This window comes from Tursiops truncatus, chromosome 1 (genome assembly GCF_011762595.2).
Source record: "Tursiops truncatus isolate mTurTru1 chromosome 1, mTurTru1.mat.Y, whole genome shotgun sequence".
NCBI lineage: Eukaryota > Metazoa > Chordata > Mammalia > Artiodactyla > Delphinidae > Tursiops > Tursiops truncatus.
Window position 1 is genome coordinate 67488060 of NC_047034.1, and position 26634 is coordinate 67514693.

The window sequence follows — 26634 nt, forward strand, 5'->3', positions numbered from 1 at the left end:
AGTGAGCGCTTTTGGGACTCTCTAGGAAACTGGGATGTATCGCTCCCAGAGGTGGCGACTTGCTTGCTGCTGGTTGTGCAAAGATAGTATAATTTTCGGAGTGGGGGCAGAGTGAGGCAGAGAGCTTGGACACGTGGCGAAAGGTGAAGAGGTTGGGCTGTGCGGGTGCCAGTGTGGGGTGTTCCTTACGGTGACAAGCGGGACACAAGCGGGGTCGGGGTCAGGAAGAGAACAAGGACAAGGAAGGGGTCTGGGCGAAAGAGTGGCTGAGCCCGCGAGGTGTCAGGTCCTGGAGGCCTGGCTCCCGGGTGTGTGTGGGGTGGGGGCGTCTGCGTGGGAAGGACAGGGGCCGGGAAGGTACGGTGGTGAGCGAGCTGTTGCAGGACCGGTGCCTTGAGTGTGGCAGCTGGGAAACCCAGCTCCGCTTTGGGGCTGCGGGCACCAAAAGGGGACGCTGCGTCTGCATGGGCCGGGAATCGAACCCGGGCCTCCCGCGTGGCAGGCGAGAATTCTACCACTGAACCACCCATGCACCGATGGCCGCCGGCGCCCGCCGCTGCCCCAGCGGCGCCCAACGCTGCCCCAGCGGCGCTCGCCGCCAACCGCCGGACCCTGGTCACTGCTCGCCGCGTGGGCATGGGCTCCATTTGAGCAGGAGGCCGACGGGCCCCCTGAATGAGAGGCTCCGGGCACTCTGGCGACCCCAGGGCGCGAGGCGGTCGGAAGCACCGATGGATGGAGGGACGCAGGCGGGCTCGGCCTGTCCTGCGCTTTCTCTGCCGTCCACGGAGCCGCGAGACTGCCGGTGTCGCCAGAGGAAGCCAGGAGGCGAACCGGCCTGGCCCGCGCCCGAATCCCAGTCAGGGCAGGCGAGGCGTGGCCGCTGCGGCTGAGCAGCGACGTTCCTCTCAGCCCCCGCCCGGCTCCGACGCAGGCAGGCAGGCAGGCAGACAGGTGTGGTCCGGCCAGGGTCCCAAGGCGAAAAAGCACCGAGGGCACGCACCACAAGGCAGTCAGGACGCTGTCGGCGGCCACCTCGCTGTGGCTGTGGAGGGAATGGAATGGGCAGGCAGGCCGTTGGGTCTGGCGGGAAGGACAGGATGTTGGAAAGAGGGAGAGCTGCTGCTGGCGGAAGTGGAAGGAAGGCTGTGAGAACGAGTCCGCTGTTCACCAGGCAGAAGTCGGAGGGCGGGCGAGGCGTGGAGGGCTTTCCACACGCGGCCGTTCTGCGTGTGGCGGTGGGGGCGGGGTGGGGCGGGGGAGAGGCCGTGGGGGGGAGGGGCGAAGGCAGGCAGGCAGGCAGGCAGGCAGGCAGGAAGACCAGCAGCAGCAGCCGCCAGCAGGTGAGGAAAGATGTGCTGCGAAGGACTGAAGGGCTTCCTGGTGTGGGTGCAGGTAGGAGGGGGCGTAGGAGCTGGCGGGGAGGGCGTTTTTCCGGAAAGCCCGTGGCCGGAGGGTTCGTAGCGGGCCGTTTCTGCCAGGCCCGCGGCCGTGGCTGAGAAGGTCCCGCGTCTGAGAGGCGTGGATGTCCGGGCCGCAGTTTGGAGAGGCGGCAAGAGTGCAAGGCGCGAACGGACTGGAAGGCAGTAAAGCGCTGCCCTAGGGCCGGGTGCGTTTGTCGGGCGGGCCAAAAGGCTGGCTTGTCAGGAGTGGGATTCGAACCCACGCCTCCAGGGGAGACTGCGACCTGAACGCAGCGCCTTAGACCGCTCGGCCATCCTGACGGCGGGCCTGGGCGTGCGCGTGGCCGCTCGGCTGGCTGGGACCCGACGCGACGCGCAGCCCGGTGCCCTTGGCGGGACGCGGTGCTCCGCGCCAGGCGCGCGGCCGAGTGGGGGAGCGATGGAGCGGGCGCGCGGCGGCCGACGGGGAGCAAGGCCAGACGACGCGCCTGGCTCCGCCGCGCTGGCGCCCTCGCCCAGCCCTGGCCCCGGACGGAGCCGGGCCGCGTCTTGCCAGCCCCTGCCGCCGGCCCCCACCCGCGCCTCTCCTCGCCGGCCACGGCCAGGCGCGCGCCCACCCCCTCCTCGCAGCCTTGCTTTCGGTCTCAGGCCCCCTCGTCCCGGCGCGATCCCCGCGTCGGAGGCAATAGGCAGCGCGCACTGGGAGCTTTCAGCGCCACTCGGGTCCGGGTCCCTGTCGGGTCGGGGGCCGCTGCTTTGGAGGACGCGGTTGGTGTGGCGTTGGGTCGGCTCGGGCACGTGCCGGGCGCCCGTGGTGGGCAGGGGTCCGGAGGACAGGGGGAGGCGTCGGCCGGCAGCCCGAGAGCGTCCGGGCGCGGGGGCGGTGGCCGCCGTCCTCGTTAGTATAGTGGTGAGTATCCCCGCCTGTCACGCGGGAGACCGGGGTTCGATTCCCCGACGGGGAGGCAACACGCCCCCTTTTGGTGGCTGGCGCCGCTCTCTGTCCCGCCGCCTATCTCCCAAGGACCCTGCTTGTCCGCCCTGTGTTCTCCGTCCTCCAGCGAGGCGCAGGGCCCCAGCGCGTGCCCAGCCTGCCCACCCTCGACCCCCTCCAGCCCTCCAGCCCTCCAGCCCTTCCTCGTCGCCGGGCACTCGGTCGCCACGGCCGAGCGACGGCCTCCTCTGGACACCACAAGCTCTCGATGACGTTGCGGCCCGCCCAAAGTGGCTGTCTCCGTGGGCTCTTGCGTCGCGACGCAAGGCTGCGCAGCTATGCACAGCTGCATAGGTGCCCAGCTGCCGGGACGGGTGGGAGGCGGATGAGTGCCGTCCCCTGTCGGTGCGGGAAGTGGCCTGGCCAGGCGCCGGGTGGAGAAGGGCTTTGGCGAGCCGGGTGCTGGAAGATGCGTGCGCCGTGGGCGGGGGCGCGCCGCGGCGTGGAGCCGAGGGACCTGGAGCGGCAAGGCAGCGAGAGCGCCACCCTGAGGCGATCGGGCGGGTGGTCTAGGGCAGCTTCGTGGGGCTGGCGCGGGTGGGGCGCCGGGGGGCCTTGGTGGCGTCTGTGACGTCACAGAGCTGCCGGCCGGCGTGGCGTCGGGGCAGGGCTGCTCCAAGCGGCGGCGGCGGCGGCTGAGGAGGAGGAGGAGGACGAGGAAGAGAAAGGGGAGCAGGAGGAGGAAGAGAAGGAGGAGGAGTCGGAAGAGAAGGAGTCGGAGGAGGAGGAGGAGGAGGAGGAGGGGGAGGAGGAAGCGGCGACGAGAGTGCGCTCGGGCGAGCCCGGTGCCGGCGTCTCGGGGCGGCCCGGGCTGTGCAGCGTTGGTGGTATAGTGGTGAGCATAGCTGCCTTCCAAGCAGTTGACCCGGGTTCGATTCCCGGCCAACGCAGCGGGCTGACCTTTTGCCGCGCTGCGCGGGCGGCCGGCCGGCCGGGGACCCGTGAGGGAGAGCTGGGAGCAGGGAGCTTGGTGGCCCTAGCGGCTCTTCTTGTGTGTGCGAGAAGCAGGCGCGCAGTGTTCTGAGGGTGCTGCGAGCAGGAAGGACGGGAGGACACGTGGATTGCCAGGGGCGGCGTGTGGCTGCACTTGGAAAGGCCGGGTCTTGGCGCCAAGGTGGCGCCGAGCGGCTGCTATGGGTCGAGCAGGAGCCGTGGTAGAGCCCGACGCTCCCTGGTGGTCTAGTGGTTAGGATTCGGCGCTCTCACCGCCGCGGCCCGGGTTCGATTCCCGGTCAGGGAAGCCTTTCTTCTTCCTCTCTACCTCACACCGTCCACATCCCACTTTTAGGCCACGCTTGCTCCGCGGCCTCGGCGTCGCGCCCTGCCCGACAACAACCGCCCGGTGCCCTGCACCTGCAGCCCAAGCCCTGCCAGGCAACCTCCACCCTCCCTGCCCGGCCAGACCTTTTGGCCGCACTGGCGCGCGCCCACTCGAGGCCTTCGACGTCCCGTGTCTTCGTTTTCACACGCTTGCCTCAGCCCCAAACACGAATGGCCGGGGCGGCGCCTCTCCCCGCCGAGGCTGTGTCCACGAGCAAACGCCCCCGCCTGTGTTTGGACTCTCCAGCAGCACTGCTTCTCCCCCACGGCGACAGCGGCGGCGGCACCGACGGCGCTGTCACACGCGGTGCCTTCTGACAGCGCCGGATCCCCTGTGGAAAGGAGCACCGGTGGGCAGACGGGTGCTTCGCAACACCGCAGCAGGTTTCCTGAACGCCCTTGCCGGTGCCTTGGGGGTGGCTGACAGTGTGGGATGAAGGTCTTTGTGGCCGTGGTCGGTGGCCACCCCACGCGGGCTAGGGAACGGAGCAGAACGAGCCCATGGAGAGAGGGCGGCGGTGGGCCGCGTGCTGGGAGGTGCGAGGAAGGACCTGGGGTGTCTGGCTGGAGCGCGGGCAGGAGCGGGAGGTGTTGGGCTGGCAGGGACCTGGCCCGGGAGAGCGGCTGGCCGCTTAGGCAGGGGCTCAGAAGAAGCTTGGTGTGGTGGGGGCACCTGGCCCGGCACGTGTGTGCGGGTGGGTCAGATCAGGGGGCGGGGTGGGCCTGGAGTAGGAGTGAGTCTGAGGAGCGCTGGCAGAAGTGAGACTTCCGGGCAGGACATTTGACAGTCGGGCCTGGGATACAAGGGGCAGGTGGCGGGGAGAGAGGTCCGAGCCTCCAGGCTGGGGGGAAGGGCGGGGTGTGTGAACGGGCTGTGGGGCGTGGAAGATGGTGGGAGAGGACCCCTTCGCGGTGGGGTGGCGGGTGAGCGCCCCAGACTGGTGTGCTGTGCGGCAAGGTGGTCAGGCCAAGCAATGGGTTGTTACTGGGGGCGGTGGGTAGGAGGCGGGCAAGAGAACAACAGAAACGGAGAGCGCCACAGGGGCTAGGCGGGGTCCGAATCGGGTGGGGGCATTCTACTGCCCCAGAGACACACATCACCTCTCATCGGGAGAAACCATCCAGCCTCAGGTGTGTGTGGTGGCGGGGGTCGGGGGAGGAGGGGTTGAGGTTGAAAGAGACCAAGGGAGAGGTCCCGTCTGATCCAGCAATCCCACTCCTGGGTGCGTAGCCAGAAATGACTGAAACAAGAGTTCAGAAAGGCCCAGGCACCTCCATGTTCACAGCGGCACTATTTGCACTAGCCAAGACGTGGAAAAAACCCAAGTGCCCGTCAACGGGGGGCCAGTACAAGAAGAGGTCGTATCTATGTAGTATGAGCTATCACTCAGCCATCAATCAAAAAGAATGAACTATTGCCATTTGCTGCCACAAGACTGCTCCCCGAGAATATTACGCTTCGTGAAGTATGTCCGACAGAGAAACACAAAGATACGTGGAATCTCAAAGGTACTACCGCTGAATCTGTGTGCGAAACAGAAACAGGCTCACAGACCTGGAAAACACAGTGATGGTTACCCGAGGGAAAAAGGAGGGGTGGAGGGATAAATTAGGAGCTCGATGAACCGATACACCGTACTTCATATAAAGGAGATAAGCAGGAAGGATTTACAGAATAACACAGGGAATGATATTCAATATCCTGCAATAACCTATACTGGAAATCAATCTGACACAACATTAGACATGGAAAACAGTATCCCCTTTGCTGTACACCTGAAACTAACTCCATGTGGTTAATCAACTCTTCTTCCTAAACCACAAGTACTAGTCCTTAAAAGTAAGTAAGTAAATAAATAAATAATATAAATAAATAAATAGGAGGAACTGAGCCATCAGATGATCCAGCAATCCCCGTCGTGGGTACACAGCCGCCAAAGAGAAAAACTGTTGTTTGGAGAGATCCCCGCACCCCCGTGTTTGTAGCTGCGCTACGTGCCACAGCCAAGACACAGAAAAAACCCATGTGCCCATCAGCAGTCGGCTGAGAGAAAAGGATGTGGTATATATGTACTGGGGAGTATTACTCAGCCATTTCAGAAAATGAAATATTGCCATTTGCCACAATAAGGATGGTCCTAGAGATTATTACACTTGGTGAAGTAAGTCTGACAGAGAAGCACAAAGATACGTGGAATCTAAAACGTAATAGAAAAGAATGTATGTGCAAAAGAGAAACAGACTCCCAGACAGACAAAACACACTGATGGTTACCCGAGGAGAAAGGGAGGGGTGGAGACATAAATTAGGAGCTGCGATGAACAGATACACCGTACTTCATATAAAAGACATAAGCAGGGGGCGTCCCTGGTGGCGCAGTGGTTGAGAGTCCGCCTGCCGATGCAGGGGACACGGGTTCGTGCCCCGGTCCGGGAAGATCCCACATGCCGCGGAGCGGCTGGGCCCGTGAGCCATGGCCGCTGAGCCTGCGCGTCCGGAGCCTGTGCTCCGCAACGGGAGAGGCCACAGCAGTGAGAGGCCCGCGTACTGCAAAAAAAAAAAAAAAAAAAAAAAAGACATAAGCAACAAGGATTTCCAGTATAACACAGGGAATGATATTCAATATCGTGTAGTAAGCTATCATGGAAAGCAATCTGAAACGTTATTAGACATGGGAAACAGTATCTGCTTTGCTGTGCAATATTACTTTGCTGTGGAATATTACTCAGCCATACAAAAGAGTGAGATACTGCCATTTGCACCAAGAAGGAGGGACCTAGAGTATATTACACTTAGCGACGTAAGTCAGGCAGAGAAGCACAAAGATACGGGGACTCTAAAGCGTACTACAAACGAACGTATGTGCCAAAGAGAGACAGACACACAGACATAGAAAACACACTGTTCGTTACCCAAGGGGAAAGTGTAGGGCAGGGGAAATTCCGGAGCTGTGATTAACAGAGAGGAAATACTATACATAAAGCACACAAGCAACAAGGATTTACCGTACAGCACAGGGAACTGTATTCATGTGTCGTGATAACGTATAACGGAAAATAACCTGGAAAAGGACATATAACTGAATCACTTTGCTGTACACCAGAAAGTAACACAATCTTTAAACCAACCATACTGCTACGAAAAGGAGAAGACGACGAAGGGGAAAACAAGAGGGCAACGGGACAGAGGCAAGGGCAGGATCCTTGACAACGTAGGATTTGGAAAGGATCGGGGGGAAAAGTGGCGACATAGGAGGGGGGAGGGGGGTGTTTGTGGGAATAGGCAGGAGGCTGAGGTGGTGGTGCTGGGGGTGCTGTCCCGAGGGCTGATGCTGTTGGTGGGAGCAGAGGTTCAGGGGAGGGGTTGGTGTTTGTCGTGCTGATGGCGCTGGTGGCAGTAGCGGTGGAGGAGCGGGCCGGTGTTGGAAACGTGTTTCTGTTGAGGGTCAAAACGTGAATCTAGAGTGTAGTCTGCGATGATAGTGTGGACTTCTTTGGAACTCCTCGTGCAAGTGAGCGCTTTTGGGACTCTCTAGGAAACTGGGATGTATCGCTCCCAGAGGTGGCGACTTGCTTGCTGCTGGTTGTGCAAAGATAGTATAATTTTCGGAGTGGGGGCAGAGTGAGGCAGAGAGCTTGGACACGTGGCGAAAGGTGAAGAGGTTGGGCTGTGCGGGTGCCAGTGTGGGGTGTTCCTTACGGTGACAAGCGGGACACAAGCGGGGTCGGGGTCAGGAAGAGAACAAGGACAAGGAAGGGGTCTGGGCGAAAGAGTGGCTGAGCCCGCGAGGTGTCAGGTCCTGGAGGCCTGGCTCCCGGGTGTGTGTGGGGTGGGGGCGTCTGCGTGGGAAGGACAGGGGCCGGGAAGGTACGGTGGTGAGCGAGCTGTTGCAGGACCGGTGCCTTGAGTGTGGCAGCTGGGAAACCCAGCTCCGCTTTGGGGCTGCGGGCACCAAAAGGGGACGCTGCGTCTGCATGGGCCGGGAATCGAACCCGGGCCTCCCGCGTGGCAGGCGAGAATTCTACCACTGAACCACCCATGCACCGATGGCCGCCGGCGCCCGCCGCTGCCCCAGCGGCGCCCAACGCTGCCCCAGCGGCGCTCGCCGCCAACCGCCGGACCCTGGTCACTGCTCGCCGCGTGGGCATGGGCTCCATTTGAGCAGGAGGCCGACGGGCCCCCTGAATGAGAGGCTCCGGGCACTCTGGCGACCCCAGGGCGCGAGGCGGTCGGAAGCACCGATGGATGGAGGGACGCAGGCGGGCTCGGCCTGTCCTGCGCTTTCTCTGCCGTCCACGGAGCCGCGAGACTGCCGGTGTCGCCAGAGGAAGCCAGGAGGCGAACCGGCCTGGCCCGCGCCCGAATCCCAGTCAGGGCAGGCGAGGCGTGGCCGCTGCGGCTGAGCAGCGACGTTCCTCTCAGCCCCCGCCCGGCTCCGACGCAGGCAGGCAGGCAGGCAGACAGGTGTGGTCCGGCCAGGGTCCCAAGGCGAAAAAGCACCGAGGGCACGCACCACAAGGCAGTCAGGACGCTGTCGGCGGCCACCTCGCTGTGGCTGTGGAGGGAATGGAATGGGCAGGCAGGCCGTTGGGTCTGGCGGGAAGGACAGGATGTTGGAAAGAGGGAGAGCTGCTGCTGGCGGAAGTGGAAGGAAGGCTGTGAGAACGAGTCCGCTGTTCACCAGGCAGAAGTCGGAGGGCGGGCGAGGCGTGGAGGGCTTTCCACACGCGGCCGTTCTGCGTGTGGCGGTGGGGGCGGGGTGGGGCGGGGGAGAGGCCGTGGGGGGGAGGGGCGAAGGCAGGCAGGCAGGCAGGCAGGCAGGAAGACCAGCAGCAGCAGCCGCCAGCAGGTGAGGAAAGATGTGCTGCGAAGGACTGAAGGGCTTCCTGGTGTGGGTGCAGGTAGGAGGGGGCGTAGGAGCTGGCGGGGAGGGCGTTTTTCCGGAAAGCCCGTGGCCGGAGGGTTCGTAGCGGGCCGTTTCTGCCAGGTCCGCGGCCGTGGCTGAGAAGGTCCCGCGTCTGAGAGGCGTGGATGTCCGGGCCGCAGTTTGGAGAGGCGGCAAGAGTGCAAGGCGCGAACGGACTGGAAGGCAGTAAAGCGCTGCCCTAGGGCCGGGTGCGTTTGTCGGGCGGGCCAAAAGGCTGGCTTGTCAGGAGTGGGATTCGAACCCACGCCTCCAGGGGAGACTGCGACCTGAACGCAGCGCCTTAGACCGCTCGGCCATCCTGACGGCGGGCCTGGGCGTGCGCGTGGCCGCTCGGCTGGCTGGGACCCGACGCGACGCGCAGCCCGGTGCCCTTGGCGGGACGCGGTGCTCCGCGCCAGGCGCGCGGCCGAGTGGGGGAGCGATGGAGCGGGCGCGCGGCGGCCGACGGGGAGCAAGGCCAGACGACGCGCCTGGCTCCGCCGCGCTGGCGCCCTCGCCCAGCCCTGGCCCCGGACGGAGCCGGGCCGCGTCTTGCCAGCCCCTGCCGCCGGCCCCCACCCGCGCCTCTCCTCGCCGGCCACGGCCAGGCGCGCGCCCACCCCCTCCTCGCAGCCTTGCTTTCCGGTCTCAGGCCCCCTCCGTCCCGGCGCGATCCCCGCGTCGGAGGCAATAGGCAGCGCGCACTGGGAGCTTTCAGCGCCACTCGGGTCCGGGTCCCTGTCGGGTCGGGGGCCGCTGCTTTGGAGGACGCGGTTGGTGTGGCGTTGGGTCGGGTCGGGCACGTGCCGGGCGCCCGTGGTGGGCAGGGGTCCGGAGGACAGGGGGAGGCGTCGGCCGGCAGCCCGAGAGCGTCCGGGCGCGGGGGCGGTGGCCGCCGTCCTCGTTAGTATAGTGGTGAGTATCCCCGCCTGTCACGCGGGAGACCGGGGTTCGATTCCCCGACGGGGAGGCAACACGCCCCCTTTTGGTGGCTGGCGCCGCTCTCTGTCCCGCCGCCTATCTCCCAAGGACCCTGCTTGTCCGCCCTGTGTTCTCCGTCCTCCAGCGAGGCGCAGGGCCCCAGCGCGTGCCCAGCCTGCCCACCCTCGACCCCCTCCAGCCCTTCCTCGTCGCCGGGCACTCGGTCGCCACGGCCGAGCGACGGCCTCCTCTGGACACCACAAGCTCTCGATGACGTTGCGGCCCGCCCAAAGTGGCTGTCTCCGTGGGCTCCTTGCGTCGCGACGCAAGGCTGCGCAGCTATGCACAGCTGCATAGGTGCCCAGCTGCCGGGACGGGTGGGAGGCGGATGAGTGCCGTCCCCTGTCGGTGCGGGAAGTGGCCTGGCCAGGCGCCGGGTGGAGAAGGGCTTTGGCGAGCCGGGGTGCTGGAAGATGCGTGCGCCGGGGGCGGGGGCGGGCCGCGGCGTGGAGCCGAGGGACCTGGAGCAGCAAGGCAGCGAGAGCGCCACCCTGAGGCGATCGGGCGGGTGGTCTAGGGCAGCTTCGTGGGGCTGGCGCGGGTGGGGCGCCGGGGGGCCTTGGTGGCGTCTGTGACGTCACAGAGCTGCCGGCCGGCGTGGCGTCGGGGCAGGGCTGCTCCAAGCGGCGGCGGCGGCGGCTGAGGAGGAGGAGGAGGACGAGGAAGAGAAAGGGGAGCAGGAGGAGGAAGAGAAGGAGTCGGAGGAGGAGGAGGAGGAGGAGGAGGGGGAGGAGGAAGCGGCGACGAGAGTGCGCTCGGGCGAGCCCGGTGCCGGCGTCTCGGGGCGGCCCGGGCTGTGCAGCGTTGGTGGTATAGTGGTGAGCATAGCTGCCTTCCAAGCAGTTGACCCGGGTTCGATTCCCGGCCAACGCAGCGGGCTGACCTTTTGCCGCGCTGCGCGGGCGGCCGGCCGGCCGGGGACCCGTGAGGGAGAGCTGGGAGCAGGGAGCTTGGTGGCCCTAGCGGCTCTTCTTGTGTGTGCGAGAAGCAGGCGCGCAGTGTTCTGAGGGTGCTGCGAGCAGGAAGGACGGGAGGACACGTGGATTGCCAGGGGCGGCGTGTGGCTGCACTTGGAAAGGCCGGGTCTTGGCGCCAAGGTGGCGCCGAGCGGCTGCTATGGGTCGAGCAGGAGCCGTGGTAGAGCCCGACGCTCCCTGGTGGTCTAGTGGTTAGGATTCGGCGCTCTCACCGCCGCGGCCCGGGTTCGATTCCCGGTCAGGGAAGCCTTTCTTCTTCCTCTCTACCTCACACCGTCCACATCCCACTTTTAGGCCACGCTTGCTCCGCGGCCTCGGCGTCGCGCCCTGCCCGACAACAACCGCCCGGTGCCCTGCACCTGCAGCCCAAGCCCTGCCAGGCAACCTCCACCCTCCCTGCCCGGCCAGACCTTTTGGCCGCACTGGCGCGCGCCCACTCGAGGCCTTCGACGTCCCGTGTCTTCGTTTTCACACGCTTGCCTCAGCCCCAAACACGAATGGCCGGGGCGGCGCCTCTCCCCGCCGAGGCTGTGTCCACGAGCAAACGCCCCCGCCTGTGTTTGGACTCTCCAGCAGCACTGCTTCTCCCCCACGGCGACAGCGGCGGCGGCACCGACGGCGCTGTCACACGCGGTGCCTTCTGACAGCGCCGGATCCCCTGTGGAAAGGAGCACCGGTGGGCAGACGGGTGCTTCGCAACACCGCAGCAGGTTTCCTGAACGCCCTTGCCGGTGCCTTGGGGGTGGCTGACAGTGTGGGATGAAGGTCTTTGTGGCCGTGGTCGGTGGCCACCCCACGCGGGCTAGGGAACGGAGCAGAACGAGCCCATGGAGAGAGGGCGGCGGTGGGCCGCGTGCTGGGAGGTGCGAGGAAGGACCTGGGGTGTCTGGCTGGAGCGCGGGCAGGAGCGGGAGGTGTTGGGCTGGCGGGGACCTGGCCCGGGAGAGCGGCTGGCCGCTCAGGAAGGGGCTCAGCAGAAGCTTGGTGTGGTGGTGGTACCCTGGCCGGGCACGTGTGTGCGGGTGGGTCAGATCTGGGGGGGGGGGTGGGCCTGGAGTAGGAGTGAGTCTGAGGAGCGCTGGCAGAAGTGAGACTTCCGGGCAGGACATGTGACAGGCGGGCCTGGGATAAAAGGGGCAGGTGGCGGGGAGAGGGGTCAGAGCCTGCAGGCTGGGGGGAAGGGCGGGGTGTGTGAGTGGGCTGTGGGGCGTGGAAGATGGTGGGAGAGGACCCCTTCGCGGTGGGGTGGCGGGTGAGCGCCCCAGACTGGTGCGCTGTGCGGCAAGGTGGTCAGGCCAAGCAATGGGTTGTTACTGGGGGCGGTGGGTAGGAGGCGGGCAAGAGAACAACAGAAACGGAGTGCACCACAGGGGCTAGGTGGGGGTCCGAATCGGGTGGGGGCATTCTACTGCCCCAGAGACACACATCACCTCTCATCGGGAGAAACCATCCAGCCTCAGGTGTGTGTGGCGGCGGGGGTCGGGGGAGGAGGGGTTGAGGTTGAAAGAGGCCAAGGGAGAAGTCCCGTCTGATCCAGCAATCCCACTCCTGGGTACGTACCCGGAAATGACTGAAACAAGAGTTCAGAAAGGCCCAGGCACCTCCATGTTCACAGCGGCACTATTTGCACTAGCCAAGACACGTGGAAAAAAACCCAAGTGCCCGTCAACGGGGGGCCAGTACAAGAAGAGGTCGTATCTATGTAGTATGAGCTATCACTCAGCCATCAATCAAAAAGAATGAACTATTGCCATTTGCTGCCACAAGACTGCTCCCCGAGAATATTACGCTTCGTGAAGTATGTCCGACAGAGAAACACAAAGATACGTGGAATCTCAAAGGTACTACCACTGAATCTATGTGCGAAACAGAAACAGGCTCACAGACTTGGAAAACACAGTGATGGTTACCCGAGGGAAAAAGGAGGGGTGGAGGGATAAATTAGGAGCTCGATGAACCGATACACAGTACTTCATATAAAGGAGATAAGCAACAAGGATTTACAGAATAACACAGGGAATGATATTAATATCCTGCAATAACCTATACTGGAAATCAATCTGAAACAACATTAGACATGGAAAACAGTATCCCCTTTGCTGTACACCTGAAACTAACTCCATGTGGTTACTCAACTCTTCTTCCTAAACCACAAGTACTAGTCCTTAAAAGTAAGTAAGTAAATAAATAAATATATAAATAAATAAGTAGGAGGAACTGAGCCATCAGATGATCCAGCAATCCCCGTCGTGGGTACACAGCCGCCAAAGAGAAAAACTGTTGTTTGGAGAGATCCCCGCACCCCCGTGTTTGTAGCTGCGCTACGTGCCACAGCCAAGACACAGAAAAAACCCATGTGCCCATCAGCAGTCGGCTGAGAGAAAAGGATGTGGTATATATGTACTGGGGAGTATTACTCAGCCATTTCAGAAAATGAAATATTGCCATTTGCCACAATAAGGATGGTCCTAGAGATTATTACACTTGGTGAAGTAAGTCTGACAGAGAAGCACAAAGATACGTGGAATCTAAAACGTAATAGAAAAGAATGTATGTGCAAAAGAGAAACAGACTCCCAGACAGAGAAAACACACTGATGGTTACCCGAGGAGAAAGGCAGGGGTGGAGACATAAATTAGGAGCTGCGATGAACAGATACACCGTACTTCATATAAAAGACATAAGCAGGGGGCTTCCCTGGTGGCGCAGTGGTTGAGAGTCCGCCTGCCGATGCAGGGGACACGGGTTCGTGCCCCGGTCCGGGAAGATCCCACATGCCGCGGAGCGGCTGGGCCCGTGAGCCATGGCCGCTGAGCCTGCGCGTCCGGAGCCTGTGCTCCGCAACGGGAGAGGCCACAGCAGTGAGAGGCCCGCGTACTGCAAAAAAAAAAAAAAAAAAAAAAGACATAAGCAACAAGGATTTCCAGTATAACACAGGGAATGATATTCAATATCGTGTAGTAAGCTATCATGGAAAGCAATCTGAAACGTTATTAGACATGGGAAACAGTATCTGCTTTGCTGTGCAATATTACTTTGCTGTGGAATATTACTCAGCCATACAAAAGAGTGAGATACTGCCATTTGCACCAAGAAGGAGGGACCTAGAGTATATTACACTTAGCGACGTAAGTCAGGCAGAGAAGCACAAAGATACGGGGACTCTAAAGCGTACTACAAACGAACGTATGTGCCAAAGAGAGACAGACACACAGACATAGAAAACACACTGTTCGTTACCCAAGGGGAAAGTGTAGGGCAGGGGAAATTCCGGAGCTGTGATTAACAGAGAGGAAATACTATACATAAAGCACACAAGCAACAAGGATTTACCGTACAGCACAGGGAACTGTATTCATGTGTCGTGATAACGTATAACGGAAAATAACCTGGAAAAGGACATATAACTGAATCACTTTGCTGTACACCAGAAAGTAACACAATGTTTAAACCAACCATACTGCTACGAAAAGGAGAAGACGACGAAGGGGAAAACAAGAGGGCAACGGGACAGAGGCAAGGGCAGGATCCTTGACAACGTAGGATTTGGAAAGGATCGGGGGGAAAAGTGGCGACATAGGAGGGGGGAGGGGGGTGTTTGTGGGAATAGGCAGGAGGCTGAGGTGGTGGTGCTGGGGGTGCTGTCCCGAGGGCTGATGCTGTTGGTGGGAGCAGAGGTTCAGGGGAGGGGTTGGTGTTTGTCGTGCTGATGGCGCTGGTGGCAGTAGCGGTGGAGGAGCGGGCCGGTGTTGGAAACGTGTTTCTGTTGAGGGTCAAAACGTGAATCTAGAGTGTAGTCTGCGATGATAGTGTGGACTTCTTTGGAATTCCTCGTGCAAGTGAGCGCTTTTGGGACTCTCTAGGAAACTGGGATGTATCGCTCCCAGAGGTGGCGACTTGCTTGCTGCTGGTTGTGCAAAGATAGTATAATTTTCGGAGTGGGGGCAGAGTGAGGCAGAGAGCTTGGACACGTGGCGAAAGGTGAAGAGGTTGGGCTGTGCGGGTGCCAGTGTGGGGTGTTCCTTACGGTGACAAGCGGGACACAAGCGGGGTCGGGGTCAGGAAGAGAACAAGGACAAGGAAGGGGTCTGGGCGAAAGAGTGGCTGAGCCCGCGAGGTGTCAGGTCCTGGAGGCCTGGCTCCCGGGTGTGTGTGGGGTAGCGGCGTCTGCGTGGGAAGGACAGGGGCCGGGAAGGTACGGTGGTGAGCGAGCTGTTGCAGGACCGGTGCCTTGAGTGTGGCAGCTGGGAAACCCAGCTCCGCTTTGGGGCTGCGGGCACCAAAAGGGGACGCTGCGTCTGCATGGGCCGGGAATCGAACCCGGGCCTCCCGCGTGGCAGGCGAGAATTCTACCACTGAACCACCCATGCACCGATGGCCGCCGGCGCCCGCCGCTGCCCCAGCGGCGCCCAACGCTGCCCCAGCGGCGCTCGCCGCCAACCGCCGGACCCTGGTCACTGCTCGCCGCGTGGGCATGGGCTCCATTTGAGCAGGAGGCCGACGGGCCCCCTGAATGAGAGGCTCCGGGCACTCTGGCGACCCCAGGGCGCGAGGCGGTCGGAAGCACCGATGGATGGAGGGACGCAGGCGGGCTCGGCCTGTCCTGCGCTTTCTCTGCCGTCCACGGAGCCGCGAGACTGCCGGTGTCGCCAGAGGAAGCCAGGAGGCGAACCGGCCTGGCCCGCGCCCGAATCCCAGTCAGGGCAGGCGAGGCGTGGCCGCTGCGGCTGAGCAGCGACGTTCCTCTCAGCCCCCGCCCGGCTCCGACGCAGGCAGGCAGGCAGGCAGACAGGTGTGGTCCGGCCAGGGTCCCAAGGCGAAAAAGCACCGAGGGCACGCACCACAAGGCAGTCAGGACGCTGTCGGCGGCCACCTCGCTGTGGCTGTGGAGGGAATGGAATGGGCAGGCAGGCCGTTGGGTCTGGCGGGAAGGACAGGATGTTGGAAAGAGGGAGAGCTTGCTGCTGGCGGAAGTGGAAGGAAGGCTGTGAGAACGAGTCCGCTGTTCACCAGGCAGAAGTCGGAGGGCGGGCGAGGCGTGGAGGGCTTTCCACACGCGGCCGTTCTGCGTGTGGCGGTGGGGGCGGGGTGGGGCGGGGGAGAGGCCGTGGGGGGGAGGGGCGAAGGCAGGCAGGCAGGCAGGCAGGCAGGAAGACCAGCAGCAGCAGCCGCCAGCAGGTGAGGAAAGATGTGCTGCGAAGGACTGAAGGGCTTCCTGGTGTGGGTGCAGGTAGGAGGGGGCGTAGGAGCTGGCGGGGAGGGCGTTTTTCCGGAAAGCCCGTGGCCGGAGGGTTCGTAGCGGGCCGTTTCTGCCAGGTCCCGCGGCCGTGGCTGAGAAGGTCCCGCGTCTGAGAGGCGTGGATGTCCGGGCCGCAGTTTGGAGAGGCGGCAAGAGTGCAAGGCGCGAACGGACTGGAAGGCAGTAAAGCGCTGCCCTAGGGCCGGGTGCGTTTGTCGGGCGGGCCAAAAGGCTGGCTTGTCAGGAGTGGGATTCGAACCCACGCCTCCAGGGGAGACTGCGACCTGAACGCAGCGCCTTAGACCGCTCGGCCATCCTGACGGCGGGCCTGGGCGTGCGCGTGGCCGCTCGGCTGGCTGGGACCCGACGCGACGCGCAGCCCGGTGCCCTTGGCGGGACGCGGTGCTCCGCGCCAGGCGCGCGGCCGAGTGGGGGAGCGATGGAGCGGGCGCGCGGCGGCCGACGGGGAGCAAGGCCAGACGACGCGCCTGGCTCCGCCGCGCTGGCGCCCTCGCCCAGCCCTGGCCCCGGACGGAGCCGGGCCGCGTCTTGCCAGCCCCTGCCGCCGGCCCCCACCCGCGCCTCTCCTCGCCGGCCACGGCCAGGCGCGCGCCCACCCCCTCCTCGCAGCCTTGCTTTCGGTCTCAGGCCCCCTCGTCCCGGCGCGATCCCCGCGTCGGAGGCAATAGGCAGCGCGCACTGGGAGCTTTCAGCGCCACTCGGGTCCGGGTCCCTGTCGGGTCGGGGGCCGCTGCTTTGGAGGACGCGGTTGGTGTGGCGTTGGGTCGGGTCGGGCACGTGCCGGGCGCCCGTGGTGGGCAGGGGTCCGGAGGACAGGGGGAGGCGTCGGCCGGCAGCCCGAGAGCGTCCGGGCGCGGGGGCGGTGGCCGCCGTCCTCGTTAGTATAGTGGTGAGTATCCCCGCCTGTCACGCGGGAGACCGGGGTTCGATTCCCCGACGGGGAGGCAACACGCCCCCTTTTGGTGGCTGGCGCCGCTCTCTGTCCCGCCGCCTATCTCCCAAGGACCCTGCTTGTCCGCCCTGTGTTCTCCGTCCTCCAGCGAGGCGCAGGGCCCCAGCGCGTGCCCAGCCTGCCCACCCTCGACCCCCTCCAGCCCTCCAGCCCTCCAGCCCTTCCTCGTCGCCGGGCACTCGGTCGCCACGGCCGAGCGACGGCCTCCTCTGGACACCACAAGCTCTCGATGACGTTGCGGCCCGCCCAAAGTGGCTGTCTCCGTGGGCTCTTGCGTCGCGACGCAAGGCTGCGCAGCTATGCACAGCTGCATAGGTGCCCAGCTGCCGGGACGGGTGGGAGGCGGATGAGTGCCGTCCCCTGTCGGTGCGGGAAGTGGCCTGGCCAGGCGCCGGGTGGAGAAGGGCTTTGGCGAGCCGGGTGCTGGAAGATGCGTGCGCCGTGGGCGGGGGCGCGCCGCGGCGTGGAGCCGAGGGACCTGGAGCGGCAAGGCAGCGAGAGCGCCACCCTGAGGCGATCGGGCGGGTGGTCTAGGGCAGCTTCGTGGGGCTGGCGCGGGTGGGGCGCCGGGGGGCCTTGGTGGCGTCTGTGACGTCACAGAGCTGCCGGCCGGCGTGGCGTCGGGGCAGGGCTGCTCCAAGCGGCGGCGGCGGCGGCTGAGGAGGAGGAGGAGGACGAGGAAGAGAAAGGGGAGCAGGAGGAGGAAGAGAAGGAGGAGGAGTCGGAAGAGAAGGAGTCGGAGGAGGAGGAGGAGGAGGAGGAGGGGGAGGAGGAAGCGGCGACGAGAGTGCGCTCGGGCGAGCCCGGTGCCGGCGTCTCGGGGCGGCCCGGGCTGTGCAGCGTTGGTGGTATAGTGGTGAGCATAGCTGCCTTCCAAGCAGTTGACCCGGGTTCGATTCCCGGCCAACGCAGCGGGCTGACCTTTTGCCGCGCTGCGCGGGCGGCCGGCCGGCCGGGGACCCGTGAGGGAGAGCTGGGAGCAGGGAGCTTGGTGGCCCTAGCGGCTCTTCTTGTGTGTGCGAGAAGCAGGCGCGCAGTGTTCTGAGGGTGCTGCGAGCAGGAAGGACGGGAGGACACGTGGATTGCCAGGGGCGGCGTGTGGCTGCACTTGGAAAGGCCGGGTCTTGGCGCCAAGGTGGCGCCGAGCGGCTGCTATGGGTCGAGCAGGAGCCGTGGTAGAGCCCGACGCTCCCTGGTGGTCTAGTGGTTAGGATTCGGCGCTCTCACCGCCGCGGCCCGGGTTCGATTCCCGGTCAGGGAAGCCTTTCTTCTTCCTCTCTACCTCACACCGTCCACATCCCACTTTTAGGCCACGCTTGCTCCGCGGCCTCGGCGTCGCGCCCTGCCCGACAACAACCGCCCGGTGCCCTGCACCTGCAGCCCAAGCCCTGCCAGGCAACCTCCACCCTCCCTGCCCGGCCAGACCTTTTGGCCGCACTGGCGCGCGCCCACTCGAGGCCTTCGACGTCCCGTGTCTTCGTTTTCACACGCTTGCCTCAGCCCCAAACACGAATGGCCGGGGCGGCGCCTCTCCCCGCCGAGGCTGTGTCCACGAGCAAACGCCCCCGCCTGTGTTTGGACTCTCCAGCAGCACTGCTTCTCCCCCACGGCGACAGCGGCGGCGGCACCGACGGCGCTGTCACACGCGGTGCCTTCTGACAGCGCCGGATCCCCTGTGGAAAGGAGCACCGGTGGGCAGACGGGTGCTTCGCAACACCGCAGCAGGTTTCCTGAACGCCCTTGCCGGTGCCTTGGGGGTGGCTGACAGTGTGGGATGAAGGTCTTTGTGGCCGTGGTCGGTGGCCACCCCACGCGGGCTAGGGAACGGAGCAGAACGAGCCCATGGAGAGAGGGCGGCGGTGGGCCGCGTGCTGGGAGGTGCGAGGAAGGACCTGGGGTGTCTGGCTGGAGCGCGGGCAGGAGCGGGAGGTGTTGGGCTGGCAGGGACCTGGCCCGGGAGAGCGGCTGGCCGCTTAGGCAGGGGCTCAGAAGAAGCTTGGTGTGGTGGGGGCACCTGGCCCGGCACGTGTGTGCGGGTGGGTCAGATCAGGGGGCGGGGTGGGCCTGGAGTAGGAGTGAGTCTGAGGAGCGCTGGCAGAAGTGAGACTTCCGGGCAGGACATTTGACAGTCGGGCCTGGGATACAAGGGGCAGGTGGCGGGGAGAGAGGTCCGAGCCTCCAGGCTGGGGGGAAGGGCGGGGTGTGTGAACGGGCTGTGGGGCGTGGAAGATGGTGGGAGAGGACCCCTTCGCGGTGGGGTGGCGGGTGAGCGCCCCAGACTGGTGTGCTGTGCGGCAAGGTGGTCAGGCCAAGCAATGGGTTGTTACTGGGGGCGGTGGGTAGGAGGCGGGCAAGAGAACAACAGAAACGGAGAGCGCCACAGGGGCTAGGCGGGGTCCGAATCGGGTGGGGGCATTCTACTGCCCCAGAGACACACATCACCTCTCATCGGGAGAAACCATCCAGCCTCAGGTGTGTGTGGTGGCGGGGGTCGGGGGAGGAGGGGTTGAGGTTGAAAGAGACCAAGGGAGAGGTCCCGTCTGATCCAGCAATCCCACTCCTGGGTGCGTAGCCAGAAATGACTGAACAAGAGTTCAGAAAGGCCCAGGCACCTCCATGTTCACAGCGGCACTATTTGCACTAGCCAAGACGTGGAAAAAACCCAAGTGCCCGTCAACGGGGGGCCAGTACAAGAAGAGGTCGTATCTATGTAGTATGAGCTATCACTCAGCCATCAATCAAAAAGAATGAACTATTGCCATTTGCTGCCACAAGACTGCTCCCCGAGAATATTACGCTTCGTGAAGTATGTCCGACAGAGAAACACAAAGATACGTGGAATCTCAAAGGTACTACCGCTGAATCTGTGTGCGAAACAGAAACAGGCTCACAGACCTGGAAAACACAGTGATGGTTACCCGAGGGAAAAAGGAGGGGTGGAGGGATAAATTAGGAGCTCGATGAACCGATACACCGTACTTCATATAAAGGAGATAAGCAGGAAGGATTTACAGAATAACACAGGGAATGATATTCAATATCCTGCAATAACCTATACTGGAAATCAATCTGACACAACATTAGACATGGAAAACAGTATCCCCTTTGCTGTACACCTGAAACTAACTCCATGTGGTTAATCAACTCTTCTTCCTAAACCACAAGTACTAGTCCTTAAAAGTAAGTAAGTAAATAAATAAATAAATAAATAAATAAATAGGAGGAACTGAGCCATCAGATGATCCAGCAATCCCCGTCGTGGGTACACAGCCGCCAAAGAGAAAAACTGTTGTTTGGAGAGATCCCCGCACCCCCGTGTTTGTAGCTGCGCTACGTGCCACAGCCAAGACACAGAAAAAACCCATGTGCCCATCAGCAGTCGGCTGAGAGAAAAGGATGTGGTATATATGTACTGGGGAGTATTACTCAGCCATTTCAGAAAATGAAATATTGCCATTTGCCACAATAAGGATGGTCCTAGAGATTATTACACTTGGTGAAGTAAGTCTGACAGAGAAGCACAAAGATACGTGGAATCTAAAACGTAATAGAAAAGAATGTATGTGCAAAAGAGAAACAGACTCCCAGACAGACAAAACACACTGATGGTTACCCGAGGAGAAAGGGAGGGGTGGAGACATAAATTAGGAGCTGCGATGAACAGATACACCGTACTTCATATAAAAGACATAAGCAGGGGGCGTCCCTGGTGGCGCAGTGGTTGAGAGTCCGCCTGCCGATGCAGGGGACACGGGTTCGTGCCCCGGTCCGGGAAGATCCCACATGCCGCGGAGCGGCTGGGCCCGTGAGCCATGGCCGCTGAGCCTGCGCGTCCGGAGCCTGTGCTCCGCAACGGGAGAGGCCACAGCAGTGAGAGGCCCGCGTACTGCAAAAAAAAAAAAAAAAAAAAAGACATAAGCAACAAGGATTTCCAGTATAACACAGGGAATGATATTCAATATCGTGTAGTAAGCTATCATGGAAAGCAATCTGAAACGTTATTAGACATGGGAAACAGTATCTGCTTTGCTGTGCAATATTACTTTGCTGTGGAATATTACTCAGCCATACAAAAGAGTGAGATACTGCCATTTGCACCAAGAAGGAGGGACCTAGAGTATATTACACTTAGCGACGTAAGTCAGGCAGAGAAGCACAAAGATACGGGGACTCTAAAGCGTACTACAAACGAACGTATGTGCCAAAGAGAGACAGACACACAGACATAGAAAACACACTGTTCGTTACCCAAGGGGAAAGTGTAGGGCAGGGGAAATTCCGGAGCTGTGATTAACAGAGAGGAAATACTATACATAAAGCACACAAGCAACAAGGATTTACCGTACAGCACAGGGAACTGTATTCATGTGTCGTGATAACGTATAACGGAAAATAACCTGGAAAAGGACATATAACTGAATCACTTTGCTGTACACCAGAAAGTAACACAATGTTTAAACCAACCATACTGCTACGAAAAGGAGAAGACGACGAAGGGGAAAACAAGAGGGCAACGGGACAGAGGCAAGGGCAGGATCCTTGACAACGTAGGATTTGGAAAGGATCGGGGGGAAAAGTGGCGACATAGGAGGGGGGAGGGGGGTGTTTGTGGGAATAGGCAGGAGGCTGAGGTGGTGGTGCTGGGGGTGCTGTCCCGAGGGCTGATGCTGTTGGTGGGAGCAGAGGTTCAGGGGAGGGGTTGGTGTTTGTCGTGCTGATGGCGCTGGTGGCAGTAGCGGTGGAGGAGCGGGCCGGTGTTGGAAACGTGTTTCTGTTGAGGGTCAAAACGTGAATCTAGAGTGTAGTCTGCGATGATAGTGTGGACTTCTTTGGAATTCCTCGTGCAAGTGAGCGCTTTTGGGACTCTCTAGGAAACTGGGATGTATCGCTCCCAGAGGTGGCGACTTGCTTGCTGCTGGTTGTGCAAAGATAGTATAATTTTCGGAGTGGGGGCAGAGTGAGGCAGAGAGCTTGGACACGTGGCGAAAGGTGAAGAGGTTGGGCTGTGCGGGTGCCAGTGTGGGGTGTTCCTTACGGTGACAAGCGGGACACAAGCGGGGTCGGGGTCAGGAAGAGAACAAGGACAAGGAAGGGGTCTGGGCGAAAGAGTGGCTGAGCCCGCGAGGTGTCAGGTCCTGGAGGCCTGGCTCCCGGGTGTGTGTGGGGTAGCGGCGTCTGCGTGGGAAGGACAGGGGCCGGGAAGGTACGGTGGTGAGCGAGCTGTTGCAGGACCGGTGCCTTGAGTGTGGCAGCTGGGAAACCCAGCTCCGCTTTGGGGCTGCGGGCACCAAAAGGGGACGCTGCGTCTGCATGGGCCGGGAATCGAACCCGGGCCTCCCGCGTGGCAGGCGAGAATTCTACCACTGAACCACCCATGCACCGATGGCCGCCGGCGCCCGCCGCTGCCCCAGCGGCGCCCAACGCTGCCCCAGCGGCGCTCGCCGCCAACCGCCGGACCCTGGTCACTGCTCGCCGCGTGGGCATGGGCTCCATTTGAGCAGGAGGCCGACGGGCCCCCTGAATGAGAGGCTCCGGGCACTCTGGCGACCCCAGGGCGCGAGGCGGTCGGAAGCACCGATGGATGGAGGGACGCAGGCGGGCTCGGCCTGTCCTGCGCTTTCTCTGCCGTCCACGGAGCCGCGAGACTGCCGGTGTCGCCAGAGGAAGCCAGGAGGCGAACCGGCCTGGCCCGCGCCCGAATCCCAGTCAGGGCAGGCGAGGCGTGGCCGCTGCGGCTGAGCAGCGACGTTCCTCTCAGCCCCCGCCCGGCTCCGACGCAGGCAGGCAGGCAGGCAGACAGGTGTGGTCCGGCCAGGGTCCCAAGGCGAAAAAGCACCGAGGGCACGCACCACAAGGCAGTCAGGACGCTGTCGGCGGCCACCTCGCTGTGGCTGTGGAGGGAATGGAATGGGCAGGCAGGCCGTTGGGTCTGGCGGGAAGGACAGGATGTTGGAAAGAGGGAGAGCTGCTGCTGGCGGAAGTGGAAGGAAGGCTGTGAGAACGAGTCCGCTGTTCACCAGGCAGAAGTCGGAGGGCGGGCGAGGCGTGGAGGGCTTTCCACACGCGGCCGTTCTGCGTGTGGCGGTGGGGGCGGGGTGGGGCGGGGGAGAGGCCGTGGGGGGGAGGGGCGAAGGCAGGCAGGCAGGCAGGCAGGCAGGCAGGAAGACCAGCAGCAGCAGCCGCCAGCAGGTGAGGAAAGATGTGCTGCGAAGGACTGAAGGGCTTCCTGGTGTGGGTGCAGGTAGGAGGGGGCGTAGGAGCTGGCGGGGAGGGCGTTTTTCCGGAAAGCCCGTGGCCGGAGGGTTCGTAGCGGGCCGTTTCTGCCAGGTCCGCGGCCGTGGCTGAGAAGGTCCCGCGTCTGAGAGGCGTGGATGTCCGGGCCGCAGTTTGGAGAGGCGGCAAGAGTGCAAGGCGCGAACGGACTGGAAGGCAGTAAAGCGCTGCCCTAGGGCCGGGTGCGTTTGTCGGGCGGGCCAAAAGGCTGGCTTGTCAGGAGTGGGATTCGAACCCACGCCTCCAGGGGAGACTGCGACCTGAACGCAGCGCCTTAGACCGCTCGGCCATCCTGACGGCGGGCCTGGGCGTGCGCGTGGCCGCTCGGCTGGCTGGGACCCGACGCGACGCGCAGCCCGGTGCCCTTGGCGGGACGCGGTGCTCCGCGCCAGGCGCGCGGCCGAGTGGGGGAGCGATGGAGCGGGCGCGCGGCGGCCGACGGGGAGCAAGGCCAGACGACGCGCCTGGCTCCGCCGCGCTGGCGCCCTCGCCCAGCCCTGGCCCCGGACGGAGCCGGGCCGCGTCTTGCCAGCCCCTGCCGCCGGCCCCCACCCGCGCCTCTCCTCGCCGGCCACGGCCAGGCGCGCGCCCACCCCCTCCTCGCAGCCTTGCTTTCGGTCTCAGGCCCCCTCGTCCCGGCGCGATCCCCGCGTCGGAGGCAATAGGCAGCGCGCACTGGGAGCTTTCAGCGCCACTCGGGTCCGGGTCCCTGTCGGGTCGGGGGCCGCTGCTTTGGAGGACGCGGTTGGTGTGGCGTTGGGTCGGGTCGGGCACGTGCCGGGCGCCCGTGGTGGGCAGGGGTCCGGAGGACAGGGGGAGGCGTCGGCCGGCAGCCCGAGAGCGTCCGGGCGCGGGGGCGGTGGCCGCCGTCCTCGTTAGTATAGTGGTGAGTATCCCCGCCTGTCACGCGGGAGACCGGGGTTCGATTCCCCGACGGGGAGGCAACACGCCCCCTTTTGGTGGCTGGCGCCGCTCTCTGTCCCGCCGCCTATCTCCCAAGGACCCTGCTTGTCCGCCCTGTGTTCTCCGTCCTCCAGCGAGGCGCAGGGCCCCAGCGCGTGCCCAGCCTGCCCACCCTCGACCCCCTCCAGCCCTCCAGCCCTCCAGCCCTTCCTCGTCGCCGGGCACTCGGTCGCCACGGCCGAGCGACGGCCTCCTCTGGACACCACAAGCTCTCGATGACGTTGCGGCCCGCCCAAAGTGGCTGTCTCCGTGGGCTCTTGCGTCGCGACGCAAGGCTGCGCAGCTATGCACAGCTGCATAGGTGCCCAGCTGCCGGGACGGGTGGGAGGCGGATGAGTGCCGTCCCCTGTCGGTGCGGGAAGTGGCCTGGCCAGGCGCCGGGTGGAGAAGGGCTTTGGCGAGCCGGGTGCTGGAAGATGCGTGCGCCGTGGGCGGGGGCGCGCCGCGGCGTGGAGCCGAGGGACCTGGAGCGGCAAGGCAGCGAGAGCGCCACCCTGAGGCGATCGGGCGGGTGGTCTAGGGCAGCTTCGTGGGGCTGGCGCGGGTGGGGCGCCGGGGGGCCTTGGTGGCGTCTGTGACGTCACAGAGCTGCCGGCCGGCGTGGCGTCGGGGCAGGGCTGCTCCAAGCGGCGGCGGCGGCGGCTGAGGAGGAGGAGGAGGACGAGGAAGAGAAAGGGGAGCAGGAGGAGGAAGAGAAGGAGGAGGAGTCGGAAGAGAAGGAGTCGGAGGAGGAGGAGGAGGAGGAGGAGGGGGAGGAGGAAGCGGCGACGAGAGTGCGCTCGGGCGAGCCCGGTGCCGGCGTCTCGGGGCGGCCCGGGCTGTGCAGCGTTGGTGGTATAGTGGTGAGCATAGCTGCCTTCCAAGCAGTTGACCCGGGTTCGATTCCCGGCCAACGCAGCGGGCTGACCTTTTGCCGCGCTGCGCGGGCGGCCGGCCGGCCGGGGACCCGTGAGGGAGAGCTGGGAGCAGGGAGCTTGGTGGCCCTAGCGGCTCTTCTTGTGTGTGCGAGAAGCAGGCGCGCAGTGTTCTGAGGGTGCTGCGAGCAGGAAGGACGGGAGGACACGTGGATTGCCAGGGGCGGCGTGTGGCTGCACTTGGAAAGGCCGGGTCTTGGCGCCAAGGTGGCGCCGAGCGGCTGCTATGGGTCGAGCAGGAGCCGTGGTAGAGCCCGACGCTCCCTGGTGGTCTAGTGGTTAGGATTCGGCGCTCTCACCGCCGCGGCCCGGGTTCGATTCCCGGTCAGGGAAGCCTTTCTTCTTCCTCTCTACCTCACACCGTCCACATCCCACTTTTAGGCCACGCTTGCTCCGCGGCCTCGGCGTCGCGCCCTGCCCGACAACAACCGCCCGGTGCCCTGCACCTGCAGCCCAAGCCCTGCCAGGCAACCTCCACCCTCCCTGCCCGGCCAGACCTTTTGGCCGCACTGGCGCGCGCCCACTCGAGGCCTTCGACGTCCCGTGTCTTCGTTTTCACACGCTTGCCTCAGCCCCAAACACGAATGGCCGGGGCGGCGCCTCTCCCCGCCGAGGCTGTGTCCACGAGCAAACGCCCCCGCCTGTGTTTGGACTCTCCAGCAGCACTGCTTCTCCCCCACGGCGACAGCGGCGGCGGCACCGACGGCGCTGTCACACGCGGTGCCTTCTGACAGCGCCGGATCCCCTGTGGAAAGGAGCACCGGTGGGCAGACGGGTGCTTCGCAACACCGCAGCAGGTTTCCTGAACGCCCTTGCCGGTGCCTTGGGGGTGGCTGACAGTGTGGGATGAAGGTCTTTGTGGCCGTGGTCGGTGGCCACCCCACGCGGGCTAGGGAACGGAGCAGAACGAGCCCATGGAGAGAGGGCGGCGGTGGGCCGCGTGCTGGGAGGTGCGAGGAAGGACCTGGGGTGTCTGGCTGGAGCGCGGGCAGGAGCGGGAGGTGTTGGGCTGGCAGGGACCTGGCCCGGGAGAGCGGCTGGCCGCTTAGGCAGGGGCTCAGAAGAAGCTTGGTGTGGTGGGGGCACCTGGCCCGGCACGTGTGTGCGGGTGGGTCAGATCAGGGGGCGGGGTGGGCCTGGAGTAGGAGTGAGTCTGAGGAGCGCTGGCAGAAGTGAGACTTCCGGGCAGGACATTTGACAGTCGGGCCTGGGATACAAGGGGCAGGTGGCGGGGAGAGAGGTCCGAGCCTCCAGGCTGGGGGGAAGGGCGGGGTGTGTGAACGGGCTGTGGGGCGTGGAAGATGGTGGGAGAGGACCCCTTCGCGGTGGGGTGGCGGGTGAGCGCCCCAGACTGGTGTGCTGTGCGGCAAGGTGGTCAGGCCAAGCAATGGGTTGTTACTGGGGGCGGTGGGTAGGAGGCGGGCAAGAGAACAACAGAAACGGAGAGCGCCACAGGGGCTAGGCGGGGTCCGAATCGGGTGGGGGCATTCTACTGCCCCAGAGACACACATCACCTCTCATCGGGAGAAACCATCCAGCCTCAGGTGTGTGTGGTGGCGGGGGTCGGGGGAGGAGGGGTTGAGGTTGAAAGAGGCCAAGGGAGAGGTCCCGTCTGATCCAGCAATCCCACTCCTGGGTGCGTAGCCAGAAATGACTAAACAAGAGTTCAGAAAGGCCCAAGCACCTCCATG

General features: G+C 63.6%; 20 non-coding genes across 20 annotated transcripts; 12 read left to right on the forward strand and 8 right to left on the reverse strand.

The window, feature by feature from the left end:
• Positions 1-461: 461 nt before the first annotated feature.
• TRNAG-GCC (transfer RNA glycine (anticodon GCC)) lies at positions 462-532 on the reverse strand. The gene has a single exon. It is a non-coding gene; the product is annotated as a tRNA-Gly (tRNA).
• A 1109-nt stretch (positions 533-1641) lies between these two features.
• Positions 1642-1724, reverse strand: TRNAL-CAG (transfer RNA leucine (anticodon CAG)). Its single transcript has one exon. It is a non-coding gene; the product is annotated as a tRNA-Leu (tRNA).
• Positions 1725-2296: 572 nt separating this feature from the next.
• TRNAD-GUC (transfer RNA aspartic acid (anticodon GUC)) lies at positions 2297-2368 on the forward strand. The gene has a single exon. It is a non-coding gene; the product is annotated as a tRNA-Asp (tRNA).
• An 847-nt stretch (positions 2369-3215) lies between these two features.
• TRNAG-UCC (transfer RNA glycine (anticodon UCC)) lies at positions 3216-3287 on the forward strand. Its single transcript has one exon. It is a non-coding gene; the product is annotated as a tRNA-Gly (tRNA).
• A 278-nt stretch (positions 3288-3565) lies between these two features.
• On the forward strand, positions 3566-3637 carry TRNAE-CUC (transfer RNA glutamic acid (anticodon CUC)). The gene has a single exon. It is a non-coding gene; the product is annotated as a tRNA-Glu (tRNA).
• Positions 3638-7688: 4051 nt separating this feature from the next.
• On the reverse strand, positions 7689-7759 carry TRNAG-GCC (transfer RNA glycine (anticodon GCC)). The gene has a single exon. It is a non-coding gene; the product is annotated as a tRNA-Gly (tRNA).
• A 1105-nt stretch (positions 7760-8864) lies between these two features.
• Positions 8865-8947, reverse strand: TRNAL-CAG (transfer RNA leucine (anticodon CAG)). The gene has a single exon. It is a non-coding gene; the product is annotated as a tRNA-Leu (tRNA).
• A 574-nt stretch (positions 8948-9521) lies between these two features.
• On the forward strand, positions 9522-9593 carry TRNAD-GUC (transfer RNA aspartic acid (anticodon GUC)). The gene has a single exon. It is a non-coding gene; the product is annotated as a tRNA-Asp (tRNA).
• An 812-nt stretch (positions 9594-10405) lies between these two features.
• TRNAG-UCC (transfer RNA glycine (anticodon UCC)) lies at positions 10406-10477 on the forward strand. The gene has a single exon. It is a non-coding gene; the product is annotated as a tRNA-Gly (tRNA).
• A 278-nt stretch (positions 10478-10755) lies between these two features.
• TRNAE-CUC (transfer RNA glutamic acid (anticodon CUC)) lies at positions 10756-10827 on the forward strand. The gene has a single exon. It is a non-coding gene; the product is annotated as a tRNA-Glu (tRNA).
• Positions 10828-14880: 4053 nt separating this feature from the next.
• TRNAG-GCC (transfer RNA glycine (anticodon GCC)) lies at positions 14881-14951 on the reverse strand. The gene has a single exon. It is a non-coding gene; the product is annotated as a tRNA-Gly (tRNA).
• A 1107-nt stretch (positions 14952-16058) lies between these two features.
• Positions 16059-16141, reverse strand: TRNAL-CAG (transfer RNA leucine (anticodon CAG)). The gene has a single exon. It is a non-coding gene; the product is annotated as a tRNA-Leu (tRNA).
• A 572-nt stretch (positions 16142-16713) lies between these two features.
• On the forward strand, positions 16714-16785 carry TRNAD-GUC (transfer RNA aspartic acid (anticodon GUC)). The gene has a single exon. It is a non-coding gene; the product is annotated as a tRNA-Asp (tRNA).
• Positions 16786-17632: 847 nt separating this feature from the next.
• Positions 17633-17704, forward strand: TRNAG-UCC (transfer RNA glycine (anticodon UCC)). Its single transcript has one exon. It is a non-coding gene; the product is annotated as a tRNA-Gly (tRNA).
• A 278-nt stretch (positions 17705-17982) lies between these two features.
• On the forward strand, positions 17983-18054 carry TRNAE-CUC (transfer RNA glutamic acid (anticodon CUC)). The gene has a single exon. It is a non-coding gene; the product is annotated as a tRNA-Glu (tRNA).
• Positions 18055-22100: 4046 nt separating this feature from the next.
• On the reverse strand, positions 22101-22171 carry TRNAG-GCC (transfer RNA glycine (anticodon GCC)). The gene has a single exon. It is a non-coding gene; the product is annotated as a tRNA-Gly (tRNA).
• A 1109-nt stretch (positions 22172-23280) lies between these two features.
• Positions 23281-23363, reverse strand: TRNAL-CAG (transfer RNA leucine (anticodon CAG)). Its single transcript has one exon. It is a non-coding gene; the product is annotated as a tRNA-Leu (tRNA).
• A 572-nt stretch (positions 23364-23935) lies between these two features.
• TRNAD-GUC (transfer RNA aspartic acid (anticodon GUC)) lies at positions 23936-24007 on the forward strand. The gene has a single exon. It is a non-coding gene; the product is annotated as a tRNA-Asp (tRNA).
• An 847-nt stretch (positions 24008-24854) lies between these two features.
• TRNAG-UCC (transfer RNA glycine (anticodon UCC)) lies at positions 24855-24926 on the forward strand. Its single transcript has one exon. It is a non-coding gene; the product is annotated as a tRNA-Gly (tRNA).
• A 278-nt stretch (positions 24927-25204) lies between these two features.
• Positions 25205-25276, forward strand: TRNAE-CUC (transfer RNA glutamic acid (anticodon CUC)). Its single transcript has one exon. It is a non-coding gene; the product is annotated as a tRNA-Glu (tRNA).
• The last annotated feature ends 1358 nt before the right edge of the window (positions 25277-26634 follow it).